Source organism: Anomalospiza imberbis, chromosome 1, assembly GCF_031753505.1.
Source record: "Anomalospiza imberbis isolate Cuckoo-Finch-1a 21T00152 chromosome 1, ASM3175350v1, whole genome shotgun sequence".
Lineage (NCBI taxonomy): Eukaryota > Metazoa > Chordata > Aves > Passeriformes > Viduidae > Anomalospiza > Anomalospiza imberbis.
In genome coordinates, this window is record NC_089681.1 from 145,711,709 (window position 1) to 145,726,193 (window position 14,485).

General features: G+C 37.7%; 1 protein-coding gene across 14 annotated transcripts in view; it reads left to right on the forward strand.

Moving 5' to 3' along the window:
* KMT2C (lysine methyltransferase 2C) overlaps positions 1-14,485 on the forward strand; it is a 191,397-nt gene that overhangs the window by 86,578 nt on the left and 90,334 nt on the right. The window lies entirely within an intron of this gene.

Consider the following 14,485-nt stretch of genomic DNA (forward strand, 5'->3'; position numbering starts at 1 on the left):
ACTTCAAGATTACAGTACACATGTCCAATTTAGCACTTTTTAAAATCAGCATCTCAAGAAACAAAATATGTTCCTTTTTCTTTAAAGACACAAAACACTGATCTGTTAATGTGCTAATGTACAAGAGAATATCAATATACCAAATACCAGCAGAGTGTTTGATTTAGAGCTTTTTCTGGTACTTGTTTATCGAGTTTGATTCTTATCAAGTGCAGATACTTAATTGTCACTTTCCAATCTCTGTAGAAGTTCCTTGTTTGATAACCTGTTATCAGTGTGATTCTGACCTGTTGCCTGGAAGAAGGAACACATGGTCGTGTGAAACTTACTTAGCTGTTGGTTTTTTTTATATTGTCTTCATCATGTGTATTGTATTTACAAGAGGAAGGCAGGCTTTAATTTGTGAATTGCAGTTCAGAGAAGAATTTGCCTTTTCAGATAAAGCAGAACAAAAGATGGACATTTTTAAACAAATTTTATTTTGAGATTTTTCTTTTGATTTGCTTTGTCACGAACCTTCTGTGAAATAGCAGCTATGTTTGTATCCCTACCTATTTGTTTCCAAGATTATGAAAAAAATACTGTGAATTTGTGTGCAGATAAATGGTACTGTCAGTGCACATTGCAACTCTCTGCTTAGAGTAAAACTGTGTCTTGTTCCTTATTTGGGCCATAAGAACCAAGTTCTAGAGCCTACCCTTGCCAGGGACAATGACCAGTGCATGGATTCTAATACATGTTTTAGGTTTAAATAGTAAACTTTTTTCACAGTGAAGGAAGACTTTTCATAACCTGTCACTTCTTTCCAAATACAATTTCTCTTGCTTCCATTGCTCTGTGTGCCCTACGGTTTTGCATATCTGAACAGAAGCATGGTGTCATTTCTGGCAGGTGAATCTACCTAAATGATCTTTCCCTTTATAACTGCATTTGTGGCATATAGCAGCAAATGAGAGAGGAAAACACTTGGGTTACTTAGGCAGCACTAAGTGTCTTTCCTTCAGGTGGCTTGTGTGGCTTCATCTGAAGGGGGAGGTGTTTGATTTTTCAGCCTGATCCATTGTTTTTCTCTCCCAGAACAGTGGTGTTGGTGGGTTCCTGCTCTGGAGCCAGGAGGAGGTTCCAGGGAGCTCACCATGGGAGCTCTCCCATGACACGCAAGTAGGAAGGCAGAGTCAGCCTTAGAGTTTTCAGTGTGGGCTTTTTTCAAGCTGAATGCTTTGGAAAAAGCACCTTTCTTGAACTCCAGATGTCAGGTAGGTGGGTACCAGAACTGGGAGAGAGATTGTGGCTACAGAAACGTTTCTGAGAGGGTTTTGATGCTGAGTAGGTGATAGGCACTGAGGGCAGGGAACCAGACAGAATGGACTGGGAGCACAGAAAGAGACTGAGAAACAGCAACAGCCCAGGAGTGAAAGCTGAAGAGCCTTGCTGAGAAACATGAAAGGGCCTGTGTTCCAGGAGGAATTTCCAGTGCAGGTTTCCTTTATTCACTAACATTCACTAGAATAATTTACTGGAGGCTCTGAAGTGAAATTGTTCAGTGTGTGTTCCAAACTGCTGAAGTGTGTTTCACAAAGACCTTTTCTTCCTCTTGCATGACTTGGGTAGAAAACACTTTTTTTCATAATGCGTCGAAAGAAATCCTCTTTTTTTTTTTTTTTTGTGCTTCCCCCACTTCCCTTGATGTATTTCATAAATGTTACTCTGAGCATTAAGGCAATGACATGGTAGTTCACTAACATACCATTTTAAGATTTTATAATCTGAGGGGAGGGTTATATGTTAAAACCAGAGAGAACCTGATCTCTGAAAAGCAAAGAAAACCCACGAAAGGAAAATCACACTGTCTCTCCAATCAATAATGTACCTTCTTCCTTGGTAATGTGTTATTTTGCTGCTGGGACTGACCCATTTTGGGGCTTTGCTGTAGAAAATGAGAATGCAGATACTTGGGCCCTCCCTTTCTCATGTCTTTCTGTGCTCAGCAACAATGGCATAGTTCTTCGATTTCTACAAAAGAGAGAAAATGTCAGTGGAATGCTCTCAAACTCTGGATGTGGAACAAGGAAATAAAATCTCATTTTAAAATATATGAAAAATATTAACAAATTCATTTAAATTATTATGCCATTAGTATATTCAGCAAATAAGAAAACTGGAGCTCTGTATATATTTAAAAAGTCAGGAAACCATACCCATCTCTTAACCAGCATGCCAGCAGAAAGTTTATAAAAATTTACACAAGGAAGTGTGGCAGTACCACCAATCTCCTCACCTTTGTAGGTGTTTTAATGCAGCCCTCCTTTTCCAACCTTATTACCACCTCACTCGTGGTTGCTTCTGATTTAAATATTTTATATTCAGTCTTTTCCATAGCTCATCTGGGGCTTTTTATTTTTGGTGTTCAAGGGTCTAATTTTGCCCTTTGTGTGATGGTTATATTTTTGAAAAAAGAGTAATCAGTCTTTTGGAGTTAATATTGGTTAGTTTCAGTCAAGGACAGGTCCTCATTATGCTTTGAGCATTATAGAAATAAAAAGGCCTCTTCAGCAGCTTTCTTCTTAATATATAGCACAGGAATAAAAGGAAAAAGTACCTCAATGGGACTAGTAGGTGTATTTGCTCAGCTGTAGCATTGTTTGCTTAGTGTTACACAACTGACTCTAATCTAGGTTTCACAGCAGTTTCCCTTTTATATAGTATTTTATTTAAGCATGTCTGTTAAATTTATCATGAATGTGAGTCACGTGGGGTTTTTTGAATGAGAGCTTTACAGTCCAGACTCTTTAATGAAATTAGAATTATAAAGGGGTTCTGATTATTCCCATCAAAAGAGTCTGAGGTTTTTTCCTGATTACTATAAATTATATTGTGGATTTTCATTTGGGATTTTCACCCATCCTCAAAAAAATCTTACAAACATGCTTTAAAACTCAGGAGCACTCATATTAGTCTGTTGGCATCAGTTTGCTTTTAAGCAGTAGCCTAAAAACTACTTCTGAGATTGGTGTACTCAGCAGCACACAAAATGAAACCATTAGCAAAAAATAGTTCTGAACTCCCTGAAGATTTTGTTATTGACTTCCATTAGTGTAAGTTCTGTCCCAGAGTTGCAGATTGAGCATAAATATTGCAGACATCAGTATGAAGTAGTGCCATTAATGCAGGTGTCGTTGAGTGTTTTTTTAATAACATGGAACAAATCAGGCATGAGAGAGGCATCTTAGGAATCTTCACAAATGTGGAGCAACTGCCCATCCTGTGCAAGTGCATCACCTCAGTGGGAAGTACAGACATTGTTTGCATTAAAGCTATTTTTCCTAATGGGCCACTGTTGATAGTCATTTATTTATGTGAAAGAATTAATATTGCTGATTTTCATGTATATAGTTGTCCTCCCCATCCTGCAGCTCTGACCTGGGAATAAAAAGCAGGCAGACAATAGTAGGTCTGCTGCCAGTAATGAATGTGTAGGTGTTCCTTGAGTCACAGTCATGATTAATTATAAGAATCCTATTAAATAACATTAATTGAAGAACTGATGAAGTGGCATGTTCTCAAAGCAGCACTTCACATAAGTTTTTTTTTTTACTAGTGTGTTTTCAGTGATATTAATGGTTTCCCTCAAAGATGTCACTTTCCCCTTCAGTACATCAGGGAGGGAAAGTAGCTGTTATTTATGAAATAAATAAATACTTATTTCCCGAAGCATCTAACATGGGTAAAACAACTTGATACTATATTGCAGTGTCATGGTCTCACTTCAGATACATGTATTCAAGCTGCAGTCTAGATACTTTTTTTATAAAACTGCAAGTGCTTCTACATCTAGCCTTTCCTTTTGTACTTTTTAATTTATAATATAGTATTTCCTTTCTGTTCTAAAGTTTTCACCCACACTGCTTCAGTATGAAGCTTTGCAAAGAACTGGGAAGAATGACAGAATCTGCAGAATAAATAGTGAATCTGAATGTAAATACTCAATCCAACCAAATATTCAGGCAAATACCGAGGGTTGTTTTCCTTTCAATTACTGCATGTTGTTACAAAATATTAGGTGGTTTTTTATGTGGTATTTCCAGGGAGATGTGTTGACAAATAATAAACCTTTAAAAGCAAATAGAGAACTTCTGGAGAAGTGACACAAGAAGACAGTTCAGTTGTTATTATTATTCTTTGAGCTTTGTGAGGGAAAGGGAACAAAAAAAGGAAAGTTTCATTTTCCAAATTATAAATGGATTTGATACATTCAATAAGTAGGAGTTTCAGTTTTCTCATATGTCACACCAGGTGAGGTTTTTTTAATGGGAGTAACTTGAAATAGATGGCAAGTCATTGGGAAGACTGTTACCATTACACATCCATCACATCAGAATGTGCCTTGGGCACCTCCAGAATGTTTGCTTCCTGTCAGACATAAAATGCTGTGATGGATAAATCCCCCAGAAAAGGTCGGCCCTGGCAGCAATGCTCACTCGTCTGGCAAACTGAAAGGTCAGGATGTGCAGCATTCTGGTAGGACTGGAAGCTGAGCATCTCACTAACCTGTGGTTGTACTTTCACTCCTAATTTTATGTGAGCTTCTTGTTTGTGGTGCTTCTGGAAGTTCATTTCTGTAGGTGAGTGCTCTGTTTGAGTCTTAGGCACCAGTTGAGTGTTTTCAGCCTTTTCTGAACTCCTTTAATTGAAATAAATCAATTTTGTGGTAAACCATCTCTTGCCTTATGGGTGTTTTAAGTAAAATACTCATCCTATTAGTGTGATAGAATTGTTATCTTAACACTGTCACAGCATTAGGATGTCATCTGATGCTGAGATTTCTATGCCATCAGATAAAATTGGTTTTAGAAAACGGTGCAATCATCTTGATTGTTTTAACCATCTGAACAGCTCTCTAATAATACTGGACTGCTCACATGAATTAGCTGAGTGGTGTGTGTCTGTTGAGGAGTTTAGTTGTAGATGATGATGATGATGATGAAGCCCAGGAACCTCAGTGAAGTGGACTCTCCACTGTGTCAGTGTGGGGACGGTCTGTGTTTAGGGCTTGTGACCCTACAGGCTGGTCTGTGTGGAAAATGCCCTGTCCAGAGCATAACACCGAGTCCCCAGTAGAGCTCTCAGAATCTCAGACTGGCTCCTGCTCTCTCTCCAGGCACCACATCTTTTGTTGACCCAAATTGTTTCCCCTTCACTAGCTCTGATGTATTATTCATGTTATTTCAATGCAGTTTTACTTTTGATAAAGGAATGGGATTTCCCCATTTGACTGTAAACATGGTGAGAAAAAGCTTTTAGGACATTATTCTAGCCCTAGTTTAGCTGTAACCAGCTGAAATACAAATATCAAAACCTCCTTGTCCTGTCATTACAGATTAAGGAAAAGCATTGTGAAGAAGTAGGACTCTGCTTGGTTTGACTTTGTGCCACAAATGAAACAGAAGCTTCATTTAATTGTTCGTACCTTTGCACGTAACAATGTTAAAAAGCACACAGAATCTTGTAGTGGAGAAAACTGGCTTTAATGTTAAAGAGACCAAGTAGGAATTGGTGCTGGAACAGAAGAAAATATGTACATTTACTCAGGGAATCTGTGACATATAAAGCATAACACTAATCTCTGGCAGTTCTTTTCCATTTGATGGTACTAACATTTCTATAATTAAGAGCAATGGAATTATTCAGAGAAAAACTGTGTTATAAACCATTCTTTTTTTAATTGAGCAGCTGTAATTTCTACCAATGGAGCAAACTATATTATAAGAAAATGATTATTAGTTTAAAATGCAAAGTTAAATGAATGCAAAATTAACAAACAGATGGTGAAGAATTATTGTGCTTTATTTTACTCCTGGGTAAAAGGGCTCATGCAGGATTGTAAAAATGTCATCACACTTCGTAAACCTGAAAGCAAACAGAATTTGCAGTTGTGCACATCTGTTTTGGGACACTGCTAGAGGGTTAGAAGAATCAATGTTGTTTTCAAATAAGGGTATTCATCAAAAGGATATCATTTACTTAACAGTTATGGCTTCTGCTAAGCATCAGACTTAATGTTCTGTGGAATTCATTACAAAATTTGGCAGCTTTTTTCTTCATAAGTCACTGAGGCAGCATTCTGCAAAACTGAAACAAACAGCCCCTTCTTACCCTCACCTCCCTGAAGCCCAGTTGAATAACCTGCTTCAATGTTTGACCAGTAATTTTAGGGTTTTAAATTCTAGGTCAAGATGTTGCACTTCACAATGCTTGCCCGAGGAATACCAGTGAAGGAACAGGATGGAAAGACATGGGGCTTATTTATTTATTTCAGTGGCTAGCGAGTTAAATAATTCTATAATGTTTGGAATACCATGTCTTGGGAGAAGCAATGGGACAAATACATGTAAGTGACTAATTTAGTCAAGTTGAAAAAAAAGCTAAATGCCCTAGCCAGATAAAACATGTCAGTTTTTTATTAGGGAAGAATTGATACTAATGTTCAAGCTGGTAGTTTCAAAGTATGCCACCTAATTGCTTTGTTTGAGCTCAATTTACAGAAATTAGTGAACTGAAGATGTAGGATTTTGTTTACGATGACTTTGTGTCATTTGGAGAGCGCAATTTAGGAGCAGCCAAGGAAATAGGAATTATGAACAATAAGGTACTGATTGCAGTCAGTGGGGAAGGAATACTAAGGAGGTGCTCACTAACGAGGAAGGTATTAAAGGCAGGAAATTCTTGCATTTTTTATGTCTCTACATAATCCAGAGTTTCTTGTCACTCCATCCCTTCTATTACCTTGTAAATTATATGTATCACTGAGTGTATGCAGTGACTGTGGCTGACATTAAGTTTCTGTTAAATCAGGGTAATGTATCTTCAAAATCTTTCTTAAAAGAGTGCATTATTAAGACAATAAAATGAAAATACAAAGTAAGGCTATGTCAGAAGACAGGTTGTCTGCACACAATTAACATCCTTTGCACACAGTTTGTGTCCTTTGCACACAATTAATGTCTTTTGTGCCTTGGCTTGATTATGCATTTTTAATTGTTTGATAACGTGCAGAACAGTTCCATAGTTCTGCATAGTTCCATAGGATGGACATTGCAGTCTTAGTATAAACCTCTTCAATATTCCATTTTTTAAAATTATTGTTTAGAGCGTAGGTATGTAGACTATGCAGATACTGCTGAAAAGAAAGAATTCCTCATTTCTGCATGATTTTTTCAATAATGTTTTTACTGTAATGAATATGTGAATAACTTGTCTGTAAATTTTCTTTAAATAGCAGATTTATATGGCCTTGTTATGTGTCTTAGGCTACATTTTCCCCCAGAGAAGTTGAATTTATTTATATCTGCTATTTTGGATAGCAAATTGAAGGAGTTTCAAAAATACTCAGACTTAGTTAAAAAGGTTGCACTGATATTGCAGTTCTTCCTTCACTCTGGTGCAGTTGTGAGTGCACAATCTATGTAGAAATTAAGGCTGAATTTTTACAGGGCAAAGAAAACTTTTAACATTAAGATTAAGAACTAAAAAAAAAAAAAAAAAAAAACCAAGAAAAATTTTACTTAGTGCCCTGCCCCAGTATCATCAAGGAACTTCATGGAAGAAACGAAACTGCAACTCTTTTGCAGGCCATTACTCTGTTGCCATAACTGAGTGCTTTTCTTCTCAAACAAGCTGTCCACAACCTTTTCCAATATTTCATTTTTCCCCCCTCTGTAAATTAAGCACAGTCTTACAGGTAACAGGTTTCTTTAAGTCAGTGACTCCTCTTAAAAGATCTGTTTTATGCACAAAATCCACATTTGATCTGTAATCCTCCTTGTGTTTTAGTGCACACACATGTGTGCGTGTCTGCCCATTCTTTTATCTGTGTCTCTGTGTTGCCTTGTATTTGTCTGCCTGTATCATTTCCTTTTGTCAGGGAGAAAAAGGAAGAGGCAGACCTCCCAAACTGCAGGTTTAAAGCCTTTGTGGCTACATAAGAGCACTGCTATTTGAGCTGGCTGGATGATAGTGATACAGCACTAGGTGTCAGAGAACAGTGTACTTTTCCTCCTTGTAATCTTCATCCAATTTCAGTTGCATCAGACTTCTGACTTTTTGTTCAGGTTGATATTTTTAGCCACTCGACTCTTCATCTCTCCTTAACATTTCTCATCCCTTTTGCCTAGGTTCTTTCTGAAATCTGTCCCATCGCCATTTCCTGAGTCTTAGCGCCTGAGTTCCCTCAAGGTCTTTATCCAACCTGAGTGCCTAGGTGTGATTAATTGGCCCTTCAAGTGTTATCCCTGCCCCTCCTCAGCTTCCATCTCCATCCGTGGTTTCTCTTCCCAGTCTCATCAGATTCATTCACACAGTGAATCCCTTTTGTCTCTTTGCTTCTTACTTGTCCATCTGCCTGTGTGCTGGATACTCCTACTCCCCAGATGATTAAGTGACAGTAGTATCAGGATCCTTAGAGATGTCTGCTTTCCATTCCAGTGACTTTTTGTGCTTAGGCTTAGAGTATTTATTACAGACTTCCTCCCTCTAATCCTTGTCAGACTGAAGGAAATCTTTGCAGGAGGTACGTGATGTCCAGTAAGTGCTAGAAATTGGAAAGGATCAGTCGTGATCAATGAGAATGGGTTTTTCTTTGATTTTTCACTGACAACTTGTGGAAGTGTTTTACATTAAAAAAAAAGGAGATAGTTTTCTCAAGCTTGGTCACATCTGGATAGATCTGCAGGGAAAGGGCAGAAGTTGCATCCCCCATTCTAAAATTCATGACAAATTGCAAGTCCCATGAATGAGGTTGTTTTTAAGACGAACAAAATGTTTTTGTTAATGACTTTCCTGTTGTCAGAAATGGCTGGAAAGTTTTGTCTAAATGTTCCAAAAATATGTAAGAGAGTTTAGAGATCTGTTGTGAGAAGTTTACCCCAACTCTTTGTTATTCAGAAAACTTGCAAAAATAGAAGAGGATTTATATGAAAGTATTTTTAAACAGAAATCCTTCTTTGATAGTGCTGTGCTGACAAAAACTTTGTTGTGGACTTGGCTGTGGGACCAGTAGAGAACTTGTGTCAACATAGGACAGCTCAAGATTCTCATCTAAATTTTGACCTCCCTGTGGATGTGCCTGCCTGTGAGCTGTGTTCCAATTCCAGCTGTAGGCAGTGGAGATCAGTGGCCAGATCTGGCCAGTATTGTCAGTGGAGCCTGAAAATGGTAACCCACTGTTTGGCCAACTGAATTACCATGAAGTAAATGCCATAAAATGACTAAACCTTAGTAAGTATAATGAAGTTTGGATGTCCTCATCAAGCCTTGTGTCATTTGGAAGCACAGTGTGACTGTATGAGCAGTAAATTCTCCTTTTACTTTAAATGTCTTTATAAATGTACTTATGACATAACCTATAGAATGCTTGAGCTACTTCAGAATCCATATATATGATTTAGGAATTTAGGAGCTGTGCTGGATTTAACAGAAAGTTGACTTCATCCCAGTATGTTCTGCAGTGACCAGTAACAGATGCCTAGAGATGATAATTAAACAACAAGCATGTAGCAATGTTTCCCTCAATTACTTTTTCTCATGCCTCCAACAATTTGTGGCTCAGCCCATGCTCTGCCAACACAAAGAAATGTCTACACACACTTCTTAAGACCTTCTGAGCATGAATCAAATGGAACTGGCACAATAGTCTGTTTTCTGAGCCTGCCAAAAAGCAGCCTCAAACCAAAGCTGATGATTTTTGTTCTTGCCTTGTTTGTCCTGGAGTTGCTGATGCTGAAGCCTAATAACCACTAGTTTAAATTGCATTAAACATTATTGACCTTCTTGTTGTTGACAGTCTAACTAAACAGCAGGCTCATGTGTGCTCTTCTGCCATGGTGGATATTAGATGGGAATTAAGGGAGTAGCTGGTTGATAGCTGTGGAAAAAACTTAGCCTCACTCAAAACATGTACCTTATCCTAACTTCTGCAGAAAGCGAGGAGGTGATTTAAAAACCCCCCTTTTTCTTCAGGAAAGTGTGAAAAAAGCAGCAAAGGCAGAGCCTGTGAGGGAAATCATATCAGTGCAGTTATTCAGCTAGCTTATGTAATGATGAGTAAAACACAGCTCTGAGGCACCCAAACCCTTCAGTGGAGCTTCAGAATAAACAGGGTTTAGGAACATTTCAGGTTATATGAGGAAGAATTAGTGTGTCATAAACTTTGCATGTTTTCCTCTACCTACTTCAGGTTTCAAATAAAAAATGGTATCCTACTTAGCAAACTTCATTCTTGCAAGTTTTTAACCTATTCACCACTACTACAAAAAACACCTTTCCAAAACTTGAATGCTTTTTTTCTCTGAATTCTTTAATGCCTGAATATTAACACAATTTATTTAATGTACTTTTTTAATGAAAGTGAAAAAGAGGCAGCTGGTATGAAGGAGAAACAAAGTAGTGACTAGAAGAGAGCCTGAAATTTCCACACTTAAAAGGACTTCTGCTTTCTACCTTGATTGCATGTGTTGAGTCACTGTGTTAAGGTTTGAGGAAGAAGAGTAACTGATCTCTGATTGACTTGCTTGTTATAAATCAAAGTAATTTCCAACTCTGTGACATGAGTCATATGAAATTAAAAAGCTAGAAGGTAATTTCCAGTACTCCTGGAAAGGTGCTCTGTTTAGCACTTCTAATCAGTAGTTCAGTTGAAAGCCATTAATTGTTTTTATGTTGCCATCTTACTGCATTGTGCTCTTTAGTGCTTTATGGTACTTAAACCAGGTTATTTGACATGAGAGGTGCTAATGGTCATTAGTGTCTGCAAGTAGTATAAAGCTTTTTCTAGATGATGGAGGAACCAATGAAGATTATCAGAATCACCAGAGAACATACTTAATTAATCACTGTTTATGTAAAATTTTCTTCATGCTCTCATTAATGACAGGTTGCTAAGGTCCAATTCTCTTCATCACAGGTTTGTGTGACAGCATTTCCCTCTAGCTAAACTGTTTGAAATTTGCTCTTTCAGCTAATACATTAAATTGTTTAACCAAGGACAGATGGCTTGTGTGTATTTTTGGTACACTATCATAAAATTAAAAGTTCTTACTGTTCTCATAGGTTGTGTCACCTGATCTTTTTGTAAAGAAAAAGTTCAAAATCAGTGGAAAAACTTGTCATTTGCTTAAGAACATTTTGCAATTCACAGTACTGACATTTAGGCTTAGGACACTAACTAGCTTGCAAAGTACTTACTCAAAGACTGTATTTTAGCCTTTCTTTAATATCTGCCTTCCAAGGGTTGTTACTTGTCTGGTTGCTGAGACAGTAATACTATAAAGTAATTCTAAGGGCAGTAAAATAATGATAAAACATGACCCTGATTAGTTATTTGTACTGTCTGGATAAACTCTTACATTGTCTTACAGGCATCTTTTTATAAAACTTGCACAGGATTTTGGAGTACTCTAAAGTATGGAGCAGCAGGAAGGTTAGAAATACATAAACAAAAAGCTGCTCTCTTGTCACTATTTTCCACTTTGATCATCTGTTTCCAGTAAAGCCAGTAGGATTTGTGACATCAACTGAGCTGAACAAGGCAGAATTAACATTTTTGTTCAGCTGGTTTTGGTGCAATTACAGTTGTAGCAAGGAGGTTTTTGAGTTTTTTGTCTTCCTGGGAATCTTCTGTGTGGTTTCTGCCACTCTCATTTCATGGAGGATGTTCTCCCATAGAGCTAGAGTACAGAGAAGGTGATTGATCAGGTTTTGTTTTCTCTTGGTTCACTTAGTTCTTCCTCTTCCACTGTATTTGTACAACAGTGTCATATTTGAGCCAGTGGCATTAGTAAATAAAAGGAATTTTAAAATCAGATTTCAAAGATGGCATAGCTTTTGCTTTTAAAAATCACTTCCTTTTCTGTCTGAAAAAGTAGATGTCAAAAACAAAAAAGTCAAAATTGCCAAGTAGAAAGAGGAGTGGATAGTTTTAAATGATGGAAATCACAGTAGTAAGAAGGAGCACAAGTAGGGATGGACTCAGAGCTTTCTTGCAACGGATAAGTGCACAAGGAACTTGCTGAAGGGAACAGTTGGTAACCACTGAAGGACTTCCTGAGTAGGAAAATAGTCTGTGGCTCTGCTTTAGTTTATTTCCTTCAGTATACTATGAATAAGTAATAAACTATCTCTCCAGCTTTCTGACACCTTGTAAAGTTGGGTTTTTTTCCTGTAAAACAGGAATGTAAAATTATTTGATCCATAAACAAAACAGTGTTTGTCTTGCCTTGACAGATTACCATTTTCCAATACCTGCCCTTCAAATTCAGCTTCCACCCCCTTCACATAACACCTTATTTTGTGCTCATACTAATGAAACTTGAGACTCCAGACTGTCCCTGGCTCTGGCACTGTCCTCATATGGGCATGCATCTCATGGGCAATATGATTTATTGCTTCATTCCATCTCCTGCTGTCATGGTGCCATATTTTAGCAGCAGTAAAGTAGTATTCGTTACTGATTTTATTTAGCAGAGCTTTTAATATTTTTGTTTAATACATTTCTGCTGTTCTTTTGGGGTCATAGCATGGGGCCTGGCTTCAGAGGAGTGTTGGCTTCTTGTGCTGGAAAAGTAACTCCTCTCACCAACATCTGCTGCCAAAGAAATCCCTTTGGGCATTAGTTTCTTCAGACTGCTTTATCTCTCTTACAAATTCAGCAAATGTTGATATTCTGTGCTTTTTATTTGCTTCAGATGATACATACCACATTGTTTTCAAAGTGTGTTTCACTTGTCTGCCAAATGCTTTTCATTGCCAGTGCAGTTGAGCAGATGGGTTTGAAGGGTTCAATTACATGTAACTTGGGCTTCCATTTTTCTTCCAGCATCTTTATGTGGTTCCTTAAACCAACATCAACGTTTTTCAAGGTTTTTTAGAAATCCTGTAATTTGCTAATTTTCAATAATTTCTTCATTTAGTCATAGAGCATTTGGGAAAAGTTTCACTCTGATTTTGTCGTTGCTACGTACTGTGGTTGATTGGTGGTTTTGAAAAACAGATGTGGTATTTTAAAATGCCATTTATATTGCTATTTTATTCCGTTATTCCTAGTTTTTAATAAATGTTGAATTATTTAAGTGCTTACAGTTCTTTAATAATTTTCTTTTCCTGATTAATAAGGGTCAATGATGGGATCCAGCATACTTTTTTGAGGGATACATTTTGGACCTTAGCTCCTCCCAAGTTCTCCTTTCTGTTTTTTTCTGTACTGACTAAAATCTTTGAAAAAAGTGTTGCCTGTAAGAGTTGTGTCTTAGCTAAACCTGGTCCATCTCCATAGGTTTTCAGAACATCAAGGACAAAATAGGGCAGTGGTTGTGTGTGGCTCAGTGTGGAGCTGCAGTTCTTGAAGTTGGAGGCTTTGGGCTGTATTTTCGTGGTTTTACGTCTAAGTTCAGGATTTACCTTGTGCAGCATCCTCAGCAAGTGCTCGCTGAAGGTATAATTTCCTAAAAGGAGTTTCTTGCAAGACCTTGGTTTTGTTGGCAGTTCATAAATGTAATTACCATTGCTGCTGCCTTGCTCTCCTTCAGGAGATCCATGTTATCATTTGCTTGTCTTGTTCCCTCTTCTCCTCTGCATTTCAGCTGGTAAAGTAACAGGATGCACCTTTCCCATACTATCAGCAGGTGTTAGACATGGGTAGGGGTGAGATGTCCTGCGGATCACAGGACAGACTAAGCACCATAGCACACAAACTTGGCAATAGTTCTCCTTGGTGATCCCCTTTAATTTCTGTGCCAGAGCATTTTCTGTCTCTACACTGCAGTTCTGTTTAGCATACAGTAATATTTTTTCTGTCTCTTCTGCGTGAGTTGTGGTGCTGGCAGATATTTTTCTGAAGATCGTTCATTTCATCTGGTTTTAAAGAATATCAAGGTAGCTGTTGACACAGGCAACTTTGTGATTTGTATTTTCATATGGGCTGGTTTTGATATCTGTGGACTTGTAGTAGCACTATTTCATGCCTAATTTGATGCCAGGCTTTGAAACAGAGAAGAATTATGGTAATAAATATTGTCTGTATTCTAAGAATTAAGCAGATGCAGTACATAACTTTTCTTTGATTTGGTTTATGTTCATATTTGGATGTTACTTGACACTTCAGCTAGTAATCAAACATGTCAGTGTTAGTGTTGTATTTTTAGTGTGAAAAATGAGAGTCCCTGAGCTCAGTTATTGCTGTATATTATGTATGCCTTCCTGTGAGCCACTGACCTGTTTTTTCTTAAGTTTCCTCAAAATCTTACGGTGCTGTGCCTTAAAAAGAATTGTTGCCTTGGTGAAAAAGTGCAAAAGGATGTTACAGTGCTTTGGGGACTGTAATGAATCTGAGAAAGAAAAAAGACTGATTAAGTGAATCAGAAAGGTGTGGGTAATTTTTTGCAAGCAGACTGATAGACTCTGCTCTCTCTTGACTGGCGGACTGCAGGATCATTGC